This window comes from Sceloporus undulatus, chromosome 3, assembly GCF_019175285.1.
Source record: "Sceloporus undulatus isolate JIND9_A2432 ecotype Alabama chromosome 3, SceUnd_v1.1, whole genome shotgun sequence".
In the NCBI taxonomy this organism is placed as follows: domain Eukaryota; kingdom Metazoa; phylum Chordata; class Lepidosauria; order Squamata; family Phrynosomatidae; genus Sceloporus; species Sceloporus undulatus.
Genome location: NC_056524.1, coordinates 40,472,094 through 40,486,772, shown reverse-complemented (window position 1 = coordinate 40,486,772; position 14,679 = coordinate 40,472,094). Strand labels below are relative to the sequence as shown.

Below are 14,679 nucleotides of genomic sequence, written 5' to 3'. Positions count from 1 at the left end.
ACCACATCAGAATATATATTAGAGATCCATCTTTAAAAAGTCCAGCTTAAGCTCTTTCTTCATAAGAATATTGAAGAATGAAGCCATCACTGGCTACAGGTTAGAATGGTTATATATTAGTTTCTGAGCATGTATGACTTTGTAAATCAGTTGCTGCAGACTGCAAGATGAAGGGCACAGATGCACTTGCATCCTGCTGGTGGGCTTTTCATGAGCAACTGATTGGCTACTGAGTGAATAAAATATTAGACAGACAGGTTTTTGGTTTGATCTAACTTTGTTTTGTTTAGGAGCATTCTCCCTGGTCTGACAGCTTTCCATCCTGAGTGACTTTTCAATATGGGTTAATGATGAAATTTGATTATTTTCATTCCTTTAATCATGTATGTGCATTCTAAGTTGGTATTTGTATGTGAAACTCTGCACTATCTCTCTGTGTGCAATTTGATTGGCATTTAACAAGAAGCAAATAAAAAACCTGGATTTACTGAAATGCTCAACTCTTAAGGTGGCACATACACTGGCTTAAGAGCTGATTCATCTTGTCAGCAATGGGTAGGATATATATAGGCAGAAACAACTGGAGGGGTAGTCATGATGGGATGCCTTCTTTTTAAAGAACATCTAAATTGCTTTATTTTCCCTAGTTCTATAATACTTACAGAATTGATGGAGAATGACCCAGCTCACTAGCTACTGTGACATAAAACATATACTGACCTGGAAAAGGATTGGGGAGTGTGGGTAATATTTTCTCTAAGGAGTGAGAAAAACAACAAAACAAAACAATGAGCAACATGCAGTTTCCACATCCAGCAGGCAGCAGTTACAAACCTGAAGGGACTTCCAACGTGAAATTTCTTTGACTCAAAGAACAATTTTTCAACACAAAGTATCTGAGTTTGCAACACCACTTATTGTAATGAGGAGTTGGGAGTGATTTGAAATAGACACAAAGCTCAATAAACAATGGAATTATAATGCCTAAATAGAAGCGTATTGTATTTCAAGGGTTCAATCCCATTAGCCAAATTGTCATATCACATCAACATCTTCATATCAAGTTTCTTAAATGTATCTTTTGCCTAGCTTAATTTGCTGTGGAATTTGTACTGTTCATATTTTGAACTAGGGATGTATATTTTCACTTATTTCATTCTTGCACGCAATGAATAATTCCAACAGTTTTCTCCCTGCTGCATGAGAATATGAACTTCTGCACAATTTTCAATGAATATTTGCATTTTGGGGCTTTTTGCAAAACATTAATTGCAGGAAGAATATGTTTTGTTGCATAGAAAGGCTGTTGTTGTTTTAGAAAAGTAATTGGCTGTGCCAAAAGCTTTTCCCCCCCCAGAGGAAACAGCATGGTTATATAAAATAATTGCTTTTTTTGTGCAAGAAACAACCATTCTGATTTAAAAGTTAACACTGGTCCAAAACACACTGCAGAAATGATCTAGTTTGAGATAGAACAGCCGGCAGACTCCCCCGACGAGCTGCGTTGCCGCCGGGAGGTTGCACCGACCGAGGAGACCCTGCTGGGCCTGGTACGCCCCAGCATGCTTTGCTGGGGGCGTCATGAAGCCCAGCATGCTTTGCTGGGGCCAAAAAATCATCTGATTGGCTGGCTGAGGGGCCAGGAGGAACTTCCTGTTTTGGCCGCTCTAGGTGTCTTGGAGGACCTCTCTATGGTCCTGGTTTCCGGTCCTCCAGAGAGCTGATTGGTTGGCTGCCCTGGAGGGGAGGAGTGTGCTCCCAGCCCCTCCCTCTTTGCAGTGGCCTATATAAGGCTTTGTTGCCTGGCATTCGGGGCCATTTTTGCTCGGCTCCCCACCCTCGGGTTGGTGTGTTTTTTGTCACAACTGAGGGGCGGCAGCATAGGCCATGATCTGCTGAGAGTGGTTTCCAGGGCTATGGAGCACTGGAGAGGGAGTCCTTTGGACCCGGGTATATTGAGGGCATACATTATGGCCACTGCGGGGGCCATTACGTTATTATGTTACCCGGTGACTAGGGGCTTAAGGGATAAGAGGCAATCAGAACTTCACATAGCTGCGAGATTGCGTTCCCTAGCCCATAGGTCATCCCGAAATTGCGGTCATCGATCAACTGGGGTGTTGTTCGATTTTACAGATCATGACCTCATGTTTTGGGCCAACCCTACACTGTTTTAACGTTGAGTTAATAAAATTGTGGCCATTCCTTCAACTTTGGTGTTGTGTTTATTGTGGCGGTGCCCCTTCTAGGCAACACTTTAACAGCCCTGGCTCAATGCTAGGGAATTCTAGGAACTGTAGTTTTGTAAGACATTCAGCCTTCTCTGTCAGAGAGCTCTTGCGCCACAGTGAACTACAATCCCCAGGATTCCCCAACAATGAGCCAGGACAAGTTAAAGAAGTCTCAAACTGGATTATTTCTGCAGTGTATTTTGGACCACTTTCTGTGCAAAAAGCACATATTCTAGTTTCCTGAATTTTCCATGAAAAAAAGCTCCAGAGAGTGAATAATCATTAAAAAAACCTGTATTTTTCCAGAGGAAAGGATGAAGATATATATATTTTTTGCAGCCAAAAGTTCAATGGCAGCCAGCAAATTCTGTATACTTACTGCACTGCATGTACAGAAAGTGCTGAAAGAACAGTCCAGCCATCTCAAATAAAAATTGTGGATTTTACTGACAAATGTACAGCATTTGCATTGTATTAATTTATACACTTTTCCCCCAGAGCTATCACTCAAGTTGGCTAACAGTTTCCACAGATCATGACTAAATGGCCCCTTTGGGTACTTCAAGATGAGGCTTTGATTGTGTGCTCATGTAATGTTACTGGGATCCAGATACTATCTTCCATTTGTAACCCTTCCTTAGTTCCCACAGTCTTCCAGCATTTCTCTTACCACAGAAAGTTTGTTAACAAGGAAAAGACAAAACAGTTGCACAATGTCTTTTGAGTGGTGGCACTAGTAGCCATCACATTGGAAGCATCTTTTGTTTTCTCAGTCAAGAACAATATTGTTGTTTTTTAATGGTAGATAAACAGCATTACAGAAGGGTCAGTTGTATGAATGAGTCCCAACAGTATGTTCACATGCAATCAGCTTGATTTACCTTTTCATAACCTGAACCACATAGGTCTCAATGTCCTTACTTCACAGAACTGGAAATTGTATTAAGGCAGCTGCTGCAGCAAGGACTTCTCTATCAGAGGCTTGGCTCATATTAGACTGAGGGGGAAAGCAGACTGGCAGTATGAGCTGGCTTGGGGGTGGCGTGGGGGTGTGGTGACCACCAGCTGCCTGTCCTGACTCCATCCCCAAGCCAGAGTCATGCCACCCACCCAACCAGATGGCGGGCAGCATGGGAACGCTCTTGTAACATAGTGATTAGATGCCACATGGCGCAGGATTGGAGAAGAACTGTGAAAGGGGCACCTTTTTTCCAGCACAAAAAGGAGAGACATTTTGCTGCTTCTTTTTGCGCCAGAAAAATACCAGATCAGGGCTGCAACGTGTGGTTGTCATGGCCCTAATTCAGCCCTCAAAGGGGTGGTGTTAAGTCACTCTTTATAGCTGTCTATTTAGCCCCTGAGTCCTTTCAAACTAGAGGTGTTTGTATTGCACATTCCTCTTTGTGTTTATGCTATACGGTTGTACAGTTGTGTCTTATCATGATGTCAGCTCTATGCAACCCATAGAACTGACATCATGCAACCCATTCAGCTACAAAGAAAATTAAATGCCTTATCTCCATTCTGTGGTTTGCAGACTGGCATCAAGCTCATCACAGGTTAAAGCAGTTCTTGACTGATCTTTCGAGGATTCAGCCAGCCAGCGAGTCATTATTTGCTTATAAGCCCCTTCAGTTACTGATGGCTTAAACAGAACATTCCATGCTATTATAGTCAGACTTGTTGGAAACTCTATAAGCCAATCAGAATAAAATAAGGTGAAGTGCATCCTTGTGACTAATGACAGATCTCCCTGCACTAGCTGCCTTAATGGGAGTGTTTTAAGTCACAGCAGGTATTGGACAATATTGTCTTTTCGCTTGGAAAATACACAGCTAGGCAAGAACTTTGTGTTTATGTAGCAATGGGGGCCCATTGTTAAAGGAAAACAGTCAGCTGCAGTGACAGGGTTTCCTTGTTATTTAGTGTTCTTAAATAACATAAGCCTATTACCTTTCTCTCATGCAGTTGTCAAGACAATTCTTCACAAGCAGTTTTCCAAAGTGTTCTGGCCTGAATACTGCATTGCTTTGTATGAAGTGGCAGTACCTTCTTCCTGCCTGCTGTGCAACACCTTTCTTACTCCACCCCATTACTGCCTTAATAATTTTCCTTTCTCTTGTTACTCCCTGTGATACTATAGCTCTTTGTAAAAAGTTTAAGGAAGGCATGAAACGAAAAGCAGGTTATCCACAGGTCTGCCTCACAGTCCATTCATTAAATCCCGATTGAAGGCCAGTTCACATATGAGTGCTTGTAATTGTTCAAAATGACCCCAGTCTCTCTATGAGTTGAGCTACTGTCATGCATTGTGAGGATCTGAATTTTTCTCCATGCCCCTGCATATCTTCTTGTGGAAGGCATTTTTAAATGCACAATCCACTGAATGAGCTGCTCTCTTCTAACAGCTTGCCATGTGGTCACAGCTATTTTGTGGAGCCCCTTTAACACTGGTGGCTGTATAGTGTGGGCCTGAATTTTTCCACGTTAGTGTACCTGTAGATATCCTGGATGAGAAGCAATGCTCCTTTTCAAAAGTTTGTGCATGGATACAAAAGGGAATGCATTTCATCTCTTTTAAAAATGACGATGCAGCTGTAAATCTGCAATCAAGTGTGTTTCTCATATGGCTTGGGACCAAGGTATCTGAAAAACTGTGTATCTTCCTACACAGGTCTGCCTGAGGGGTTGTCCGCATGAGTCTTGCATTGTTTAGTTTAGATGCCAAGCCCTCCCCCCAGTCCATCTGCCTTGGTCCAGGCCTCGAAGGTAGAGAGGAACTGCTGGACCTCTTACCCTTTCCCTCCACCACTCCCTTCTCCTTTTGTGTCATGTCTTTTTAGATTGTAAGCCTGAGGGCAGGGAACCATCTAATTAAAAAGATTGTATGTACAGCGCTGTGTAAATTTACAGTGCTTCATAAATAAAGGTTAATAATAATAACAATGATGAGGCTGAAACCCCGTGGTGGGATCAGGCCTTTTCCTGACAGGACAGATGCTGATCATAGAGGTACAGAGCCTTTATCTCGGAGTAAAATAAACCTGGTTTTGCATAGAGTTTCTAAGAAACTCTGTGGCAGAACCAGGCTGTTCTCACAGTCTCTCTGTGCCTTACCGTACCAGCATGTGAACCATCTGAGAAGCCGCCAGTTGCTCTGTCTGATGCAGAAATAGGGAACCTGGCCAGGTGGGTTCAGCCAGATACCTTGTTTCTACATCAGATGGGGTGACAGGGGGGCTTCTCAGATGGTTCACATGCTGGCAAGGTAAGAAGCAGCCCCAGGTCCTGAGGCAGTGCAGGGATGGGTATGTGAACACCTGTCCATCCCTGTGCTGACCCAGGGACTAACCAGGTGTGCACCTAGAGGCAGGATCACATGAGTTCAGCCCATGCGATGCTGCCCTGTCTGCTGAGGCCTGAGTTTTATGATCATTGGAGGATGGCTTTGTGACAGTCCTGCCATCCCCACAGACCCTTCAGATGGCATGACTCTTTCTGGAACTGAAGTCTCTGTAGAATTTCTCTTAACTTTGGAAGGGTCTCAAGGACAGTAAATATCAACTTGAGAAGCAAGAAAGGCAGGAAGACCTGCATGTTGGGAAGAAATTAAGCATGAAGGATGCATATTGTTTGATAAGGTAGCCATTGGTCACTGCCACTTTTCTTTTTTAAACATCTGAAATTAAATATATTTAATTTTATACCCCAGTGCTTCTGAGTACACTGGCTTGCCTTTGTTTAATGAAAGAAAGAGACAGAAAGACTATTTGGTCACTTAAAGACAATGGCTGATAACCTGCATTGTCTGATGTAACTACAATGACAGAGCTCCATTGTCATTTTAATATCTGATAATGCCATCCCTCCCAAACCCCTGCTTTTTCAGCTTGGCAGCACCCAACTGAACAATTTCCAAGGTGCTTTAGATCAAGGCACTGTGAAATGATGTCTGAAGCATGCTGAGAAAAGACAATCAGTGAGACACTTCGGGATCCTGCTGCAATTGCTTGTAGTAATGTGCCCCACAACCAAGAGGGCACTATAGATACCATTTCTCAATGCTGAAAATGGTTGTACCTTGGAAATCCTTCAGTTGAGGTGCTGCTGGGCTGAAAAGATGGGTTTGAGGGATCACATCCAGTCATTAATGACTGTAAATATGAATCCTCAGCATTTAAGAAATCATAAGTCCAGCATAAAAATTTGTAAACAGGCTAATGTAAGTAATTCACAAATGTGAATGTGATGCAGCCTTCACAAGAACTCCAAGAAAGTCACAGAAATTGTTTATCAATCTTTGCTGAAGAATGAAAGTCTGGTGAAGGTGGGAAAACAGAGGCCTATCTACTTGACAAACTTCTGTTTATACTAGTGACAATTAGTGATAGTTAGGGATCTAAAAATCTCCCATTCCCTTGTTTCATTTTAGGCTGAAATTTCATGGAAATGGAAATTTGTATGATGTTGGTGTGCACTTTTACTAATGTATGGGTTTTTTTTAAATCTTCTACTGACAACAATGTTTTTCTGCACATTTTAAAAGATATAGGTTGAGTCTTCCTTATCCAAAATGCTTGAAACCAGAGGGGTTTGGGATCTTGGATTTTTTTTTAATTTTTGAATACCTGTATTTGCATATACATACATAATGACATATCATGGATATGGGACCCAGTCTAAACATGACATTTATTTATGTTTTGTATTCATTTTAGACACATAATCTGAAGGTAATTTTATACAATATTGTTTATTATTTTTTTACATCAAACCAAGTTTGTGTACACTGACAATCAGGAAAGAAAGGCATTGCTGTCTCAGCCACCCATGAAAAAATGTTTGGTTTTTTGGAGTATTTTGGATTTTGCAATTCCAGATAAGGGAGACTCAACCTGTATACATTTTTAGCTGTGCTATTTATTTCTGTATAATTTGATAAACTGAAACAGAAAGAAAGACCTCTGTTGCTTATGGTTTCATCATGGAAAACTGAACTTAGATGTGTGAGTTTTCATAAGAAATCCTGCAGGCTGCAAACTGGATAAATTAATTTTAATAATTTATAATTTAATTTTAATAATTTAATAATGTGAATTTCTTTTCCATCCCTAGTCATGGCTTCCCCCAAGAATCCTGGAAATTGTTGTCTGGCAAAACTACTGAGCACTAGCTCTAGACTAAGGCTTTTTGAAATACCTAGTGAATTTAAAAATCAAGTTCCAAAAGTGCTTTCTGGACTAGCCAGGATATTCTGGGGGCAGTTCAGAGTATCCTGGTCCTGGAGCTGCCCTGAACTCTCCCTATTACCCTAGCTATCTGTCACCTGCTGCAATTGCCACAGAACCAAGTTGCTCACTCCTGAGGTCAGAGCAAGGCACCCAGCATTGATCACATGGCTGGGCACCTTGTTCTAACCTCAGAGCAAGTGACCCACAGTAGCAGTGGACAGTAGGCAGCACAATGGAATGCCCAGCCCCAGATCTTCTAGTAAGATCTGGAGTAACTGGGGACTTTTAACAATCTGCAGTAAGAATGTTATAACCCTGGTTTAGTGCTGAATGGCGCAGATATCATCTGGACTGTTTGTGCCAGACTTGGGGATTGGGCCCTGCATTGTTCAGTCTTTCTGCTGATAGGATGGGGGTGGGGAGGCCAGTTTATTTGGCCTATGCAGACAGGACCAAAATTATCCTACTTGTGCACTTGGGTTTAGAGTGAACCAGGGAGATAAATGTTCATAAATGTACATTTCAATTTTTTCATTTTATGTTTGGCAGGGCAACATGAAGTCTTATTTTTAAAATTAGGTGGAAAACCCTTCTAACATTAAAAAGGTAAAGGTTTCCCCTTTGACAAGGTTGCCAAATTGTGTCTGATTGTAGAGGGTGGTGGACATATTCGTTATTAAGCCGAGGGAGCCAGTGTTGTCGAAGACAACGTCCACAGTCATATGGCCAGCATTACTGAACAGAACTCTCTTACTTTCCCATTGAAGTGAATCATAGAATCATAGAGTTGGAAGAGACCACAAGGGCCATCCAGTTCACCCCCAGCCATAAATAGGTGGTACCTATTTATCTAGTTGCACTTTTACATGCCTTTGAACTGTTAGGTTGGCAGAAGCTAGGACTAGTGATGGAAGCTCACTTTGTCATGCAGCACTTGGGTCTTGAACTGCTAACTTGCTGACCTTGCGATCGTCAGAGTCGAGATCTTAACCACTGAGCCACTGTGTTCCTGTGTAATATGAGTGGTCTCAATAGAGTTTTTATATATTTCTCTTTTCAATGCAAACCATTCTTTTTCCGGTCTTGAATCACTTTTTCTTTTCACAGAACTAAGATTCCTAGACCACCCTGGCAAGAGGAGAACTAGGATTAAACCCACTTGAAACATCTAAAGATGATGCAGCCTGCTTCTACCTCTGCTCACTTTATGCAGCTGTATTACCTGCAGAGTCCTGCTTTGAGGTGATTTGTTTCATCAGAATAATTTAGTTTAAAAGGGGAAGCAATATTTGGGGCATAAATCTTATATACTTTCATGTATTCTGAGGAAACTTAAAAAGATTGTTTTCCCCAGTGTATGTTCTCTCATTCTCCAGTTTCTCTCTTTCCAATTCTTTGGGGAAAGATATGCTCACTAAATCCTCCCTCCATCCACCAATTGTCTGCTGGGTTGCTGTTGCTGTATCTGTTCAGGGACTAAATATAAGGACCCCATTTTATTTCTGTGTTTTCCAAAACTCTTTCCATTGTTATCATTGAAAGGAACCAAATTTGATAAATGAATTGACCACTGAGTCATCAACCAATTGATAGAATTATATCCATCACTGTACCTATCGGGAGTCAATGTCTCTCCAAGAAACAAGAAGCTGTCAAACGCACATGCTCTCTATCATGTTGTGTTTATAGGAGCTAACTTTGATGTGTTGATCACTATATTCTGTGGTGATGATAGCACTTGAGTCTTTCTGATCAATTTCAGTATATTGTCCTCCTGCAGTTTATTATTGTCTGTTGCCGTAAGGTCAATTTCTTTTTTCCTTCCCTACCTAGCTTTATTTCATTTCCTAGGAGGGCTCCTCCTGTTCCTGAAAGGCCAAAGAAATGATAGGTATAAATCTCCACTGAGAACATATAGAACAGATATTTTCCTCTCCTTTGGGTTCAGTCTCCTACTTATCAAAGTGTCTTTTGTTTGTAGTGGTGCTGCCTATCAGTCTCATCCCTAATAGTTGGATGAGTGACACAAATTATTTATTGTACTCTTTTCCCAGGCTGTATTTTCAAATAATTTTTAGAATCCATAAAGCCAGAGATGGGCAAAGCATGACCATGGTGCTGCATTTGGCTTGCAAGACTGTTTTTGTGGTCCTTGATTCTTCTAGAAAAAAGGAGTGAGTTGTCTGCCCTGAAAAAGGCAGTTAACCTCTTAAATGGCTGTAGCCTCCCCCTGTACTTTAACATTAAAAAAATTACCAATTTTGCAAAACCACAAACTGATTTCTGGTTACCTCTGGATTCTTTTCTTCCTGTTTTATATAATTTTATTTTTGGCAGCCTGCATAGCCCATAGTGGGTCACTTAGGCAGAGAATTGCCCCAGGTCCCACTGTAGTTTCCCACAACTGCCATAAGCCTACCTGCTCCTTCTCTTTGTGATGGGCAAAGCCACAAACACTCCACTTTCTCTTTATTCTGTAGGTTGAATTTTAGCTTCTGTCATTTTTTTCAGTCAGTACAGAACCTTCTGGCATTGGCATTCCATCTGACTCTCAAAAGGGAAGGTATATTTGAACAAATTTGTTCTCTGTTAAAGAGCATGAAAAGTCTTTCCCTGATGCTCCTATCTCTTTGATTCCCAAAAAAGAAAACCACTCAGAAAGGGAGGGCTGTATCTCTTGCTCTAGTTTGTTCTTGGATGTGAGGCCAAGCAGGCTTGGAGGGGTATTTCAAACTAGCTTGTGCCTCTTTTTGCTTCTTTCTGAAGCTTAATGATAGCCAATTATAGACTACCAGGCTTCCAATTACAGGCTTCTTTAACACAGGAATACTAAGCTCCTCTGGTCTCTGTGGACTATGAGTAAGATTTGTTCAAAGTTTCACCCCCCCCCCCCCTTATTTGAAAGTTAAGAGAGAAGTGTGCATCTTTAGTCACAGGGGATATGTGCTTTGTTTTAAATAAAGATTTACATTATATGGACAGTTAATTGGATGCTGATGTTAAGTACAACAGAAACTTCCTACTGCCTTCTTTCACAGTGGCAGTGGGTATTATGCAGAAATAAAGGCAGAAGGAATCTCAAGGATCTTAGGATCTTGTGAGACCTGTTGCTCACAGAAGATATTTGATATCTTAGGGTACAGTCCTCTAAACAGCTAGAGGAGGATGTAGCAGAGGGGTAGGGATGTAATACTGGGATCCAAAATAGAGGCCTCTCTATTTGCCCCTTCCTCAGTAAGGGGGCTGTGCTTGAGGTGATTTCACCTCCATCCAATCTGCACAATGCCTATTGGGAAGAAAGCAACAAGTTTTTAAATTTATTTTATTTATTTACATTATTTATAGGCTGTCTTTTTACCAGGCCAAGATTACTTCCATTAAACAAGTGGCAACAAGTGTAAGGTAACCATCACTTACACTAAACAAAACAGTAGGGATGTAATCCTTGACAGACTTAGAAACTGTACAGTTTTTTAAGACTATTCACAATTTGAGACATTCTCTGCAAACTTTACACATAGTTTAGTGCAGAAACCATCATTTTGCACAAAAATAATCATGTGTGAATTTTGCATAAAATAACTCCCAAACTGCAAAAATTCACACCAATTTTGTGCAGAACATAGCATTTTTTCTCCAAAAAATAAGCATGTGCAGATGCACACAAATACAGGATTCAGCTCATCCACAATTTTTCAATATTCAAGAAATATTTTTAGCCAGATTCTATATTATTGAATATTTTATTTTCATCCCAATGAACTAGGATGTTGTAAGGGGTAATGAGGGATGGCTTTAGATTCACTAGTTCCAAAACAACTCCATTTACTTGAGAGGAGCCTGACGTAGGACTATCACTTAATCCAGCCTGGACTTGTTATAACAAAATTCCATCCTGTTGCAATCAACAAGAAGGAAAACTTTTAAAATCCTGAATTATAAAGGAAAACAGGGAAGAAAGCTGTCCTGCCTACTACTCCCCATAGAGCAGGCTGATATGACAATGGTTCAGGAGGCATGACTGCTTTCTTCCTTCACTTCACTTGGGATTGTTTTCCTAGTGCATTCTTAATTACAAAAATGCAGAATATTTTCCCAGTGCAGAAGCCTAAGGTACATGGGCTGCTTGCTCCTTTTCCTCAGCATAAAACATCTAATGTGTTGTCTTTAATAATGTTTGATTGTCAGGCATCAACACAAGTGCATTCACTCACCATCATAGTACCCTAGGTTTATAATGCTCTGGCAAGACTACTACATTGTGTTTAAATCATAGGAAGAATATTTCCTTTCACATTCTTGTTTAAGAGTCCCTCAAATTATCTTAAATAATTTGCACAACTCCCCTAAATTTACAGTATAACCAGCAGAGCAATGAGAATGATATTTCTGAACAGGAAATAGTACATAAACAAAGAGTCATTCATGCCATTGCTTCTATATACATTTGTAACTTGATTCTGGCCAATGTGCTGGTTGGGGTTAATGGAAGCTGTTGCCTAGAACAGATGGTTGAAGGCTACACAAAATAGTAAACCCACAAAATAAAATAAAAATCAAAAACTCTGATAGCTATGGATTTCATTTTATTTAATCTTGGGATACTTACAACTGAATTCCTACAGAACCTTGGGACTGACTCCATTGTATCCATCTGTATCTACAACATTCATTCATCTCCTAGCTATTTATGAGTTTATATTTCTCACTTGTTAAAATTTCTGAGATCATCAGAGGTGATATGTGGTGGGCTCATTGAGTTTGCCCTGAGGGGTATTTCAGCTCAATAAAAACCTTACAAAGAAACTACTGATAGAAAAAGAAATACCCCATGCTCTATATATAATGCCCAAGAGAAATTATAAACTGAAGTAAACCTTACATATTTCAGACCTGATCTGAAGTTTTGATGGGATTTTCTAGAAAAGGCTATAAAACAAGTCCAGTTTGGCTAGAAAATAATGTTGATTACTTTTTCCTTTTTTAATCAATTTTATCTAGAATTAAGAGAAGAAAAATCATAAAATAGAATCTAGGAGATGCAAATGAATAAATACCCATCTGATTTGTCAGCCTAGTTTCCCCCCCTCGATAAAAATTCACCTTTCAGCTTGGATTTTTTGTACCATGGATGCACATTTTGTCCTCGGGAGGTATATGAAATATTAGTTGAGATGGAGTCAAGAGGCCAGCAGCAGTGGGGGAAGAGCAGTTTCCATGACATGGGTAAAAATTTGGCAGTGGGAAATTTAATGGCGGGGAGGTTACATCAAGGTTATAAATTTTGGTTTTTTTTCCTTTTTAATAATAATAATAATTTGTTTTATTTATATACCGTTATTCCAAAGATCATAACGGTGAACAGCAAGTAAGCTAATTAGCAAGTAAGCTAATTTGCCCCCAACAGTCTGGGTACTCATTTTAGCGACCTCGGAAGGATGCAAGCCTGAGCTTGGGCCCTTTTGCTGGTCTTGAACTCGCAACCTTGTGGTTTTGAGTGAATGGCTGCAGTACAGGCATTTAACCACTGCGCCACCAGGGCATCATGATGATGATGATGATGTTCTAATCCCGCCTTGATCCATCAGGAGAAGCGGGAAGATATAAATAAAAACTATGATGATGATGATAATAATTAATAATAATTAATAATAATAATTTGTTTTATTTATATACCGCTATTCCAAAGATCATAGCGGTGAACAGCAAGTAAGCTAATTAGCAAGTAAGCTAATTTTTAGCAATGAATACCAACATTACTTTTATCACTGTAGTGACAATAACATTTTGAGCAATAGCTATTGTTACTCAGTACTTTAACATAAAATGTTGACATATCATTTCTGGGATAATTTTTTTTATTGGTTGGGCATTGGACTAATGGAAAGTTAGACTCAGGCCACTTCAAACACTGAAACATTATTGGAATCTCTTCATACATAGCATAATATATGTATGTTCATGAAATAAATAAATAGATAAAGCAATTTAGCAATTCCATGAGAATTAGCAATTCCCTCCCTTTTACATCTGCTTTATATTGTTTCATCCCCGCCCACATTTGTGTCTTTCCATATCCTTGCAACCTTGTTATCTGAATTTGTTCTGTTTTTGGTTTGTGATCTCCAACTTCTCTTTTCCACGCTCTTTATTGCTTTTAGCTCAGCCTCCCCCTTTCTCTCCTCATGCTATTGACCTATGTCTTACCACGTATTCAAAGTGCCTTTTTAGGCCATTTTCCAGAGAAATCTCTGATATTAATATCAAAGACACATAGATGATGGTGGAGGTGATGCCAACAATTACTTTTCCATCTTCTTTGGAAAACACCAGAAGACCAAGACATTTCATTTTATTACTCTTTCGATTGGGTTGCAAGTCTGAATACACATCCCCTTTCACATGAATGATAAAGAAATCGTGCTTTGTAATACAACAATCTGTTATTGCGCCAAATATTGACTTAGAATCTCAAGCAAGTTAACTTAAGAAAAATCAGAAAAAGAAAGTTTTCATTCCCCCTTGCTATTACTGCTACCTACACACCCTGAAAAGCCTTCCTTGAGACTGGCGGACCCTTTTGAGCGATGAAGGATGGGCTACTGGCAAAAATTGTGTCATTCTCTCCTTACCCAGAACCCTCCTGCACCTCATGTCACATTGCTGAGAAGTGTCCTCTGAACCTCTGGAACATCTTGTGAGAAGCAACTACCTGCAGTGGGCAGGAAGACTATGGCGGGGTACAGACCGCCGCTTTGCGGCGGTCTGCCGCCGCCGCCAGTAGGTCCGTGGGGGAGCCGGAGCCTTCAGACGGCCCGACTCCCGCGCGGACCGAAAAAAGAAGCTCCAAAATGGAGCTTCTTTTACCGTCGCGTTTGCGACGTAGTGAGGCGCCAGGGGCGCGCTCGCTACGTCACAAGCGGCGCGACACGTCTGGACGCTGTGCGTCCAGTACGTAAAGATGGCGGTGCCCGTATGAACAGGGCGCCGCCATCTTGTACGTATTCAATACGTACTAGGGTTAGGGGGTGCGGAAGCACCGCCCCTTCCTAACCCTAGTACGTATTGATGACGTACTATTTGGCGGTCTGTAAACTGCCTATATAAACTTTCCTTCTTTGATCTTTCTTAAGTGATATTCTCTTAACATGTGATATCCAAGTCTGTGATCATCCTGTCTCTTAGGCATCCTTATATCACTGCAAGTGTGAAGTGCT

General features: G+C 40.6%; 1 protein-coding gene across 2 annotated transcripts in view; it reads right to left on the bottom strand.

Moving 5' to 3' along the window:
• The window catches only part of LOC121925489 (limbic system associated membrane protein), a 653,060-nt gene that overhangs the window by 36,938 nt on the left and 601,443 nt on the right, over positions 1–14,679 (bottom strand). The gene's annotated exons all lie outside the window — the stretch shown is intronic.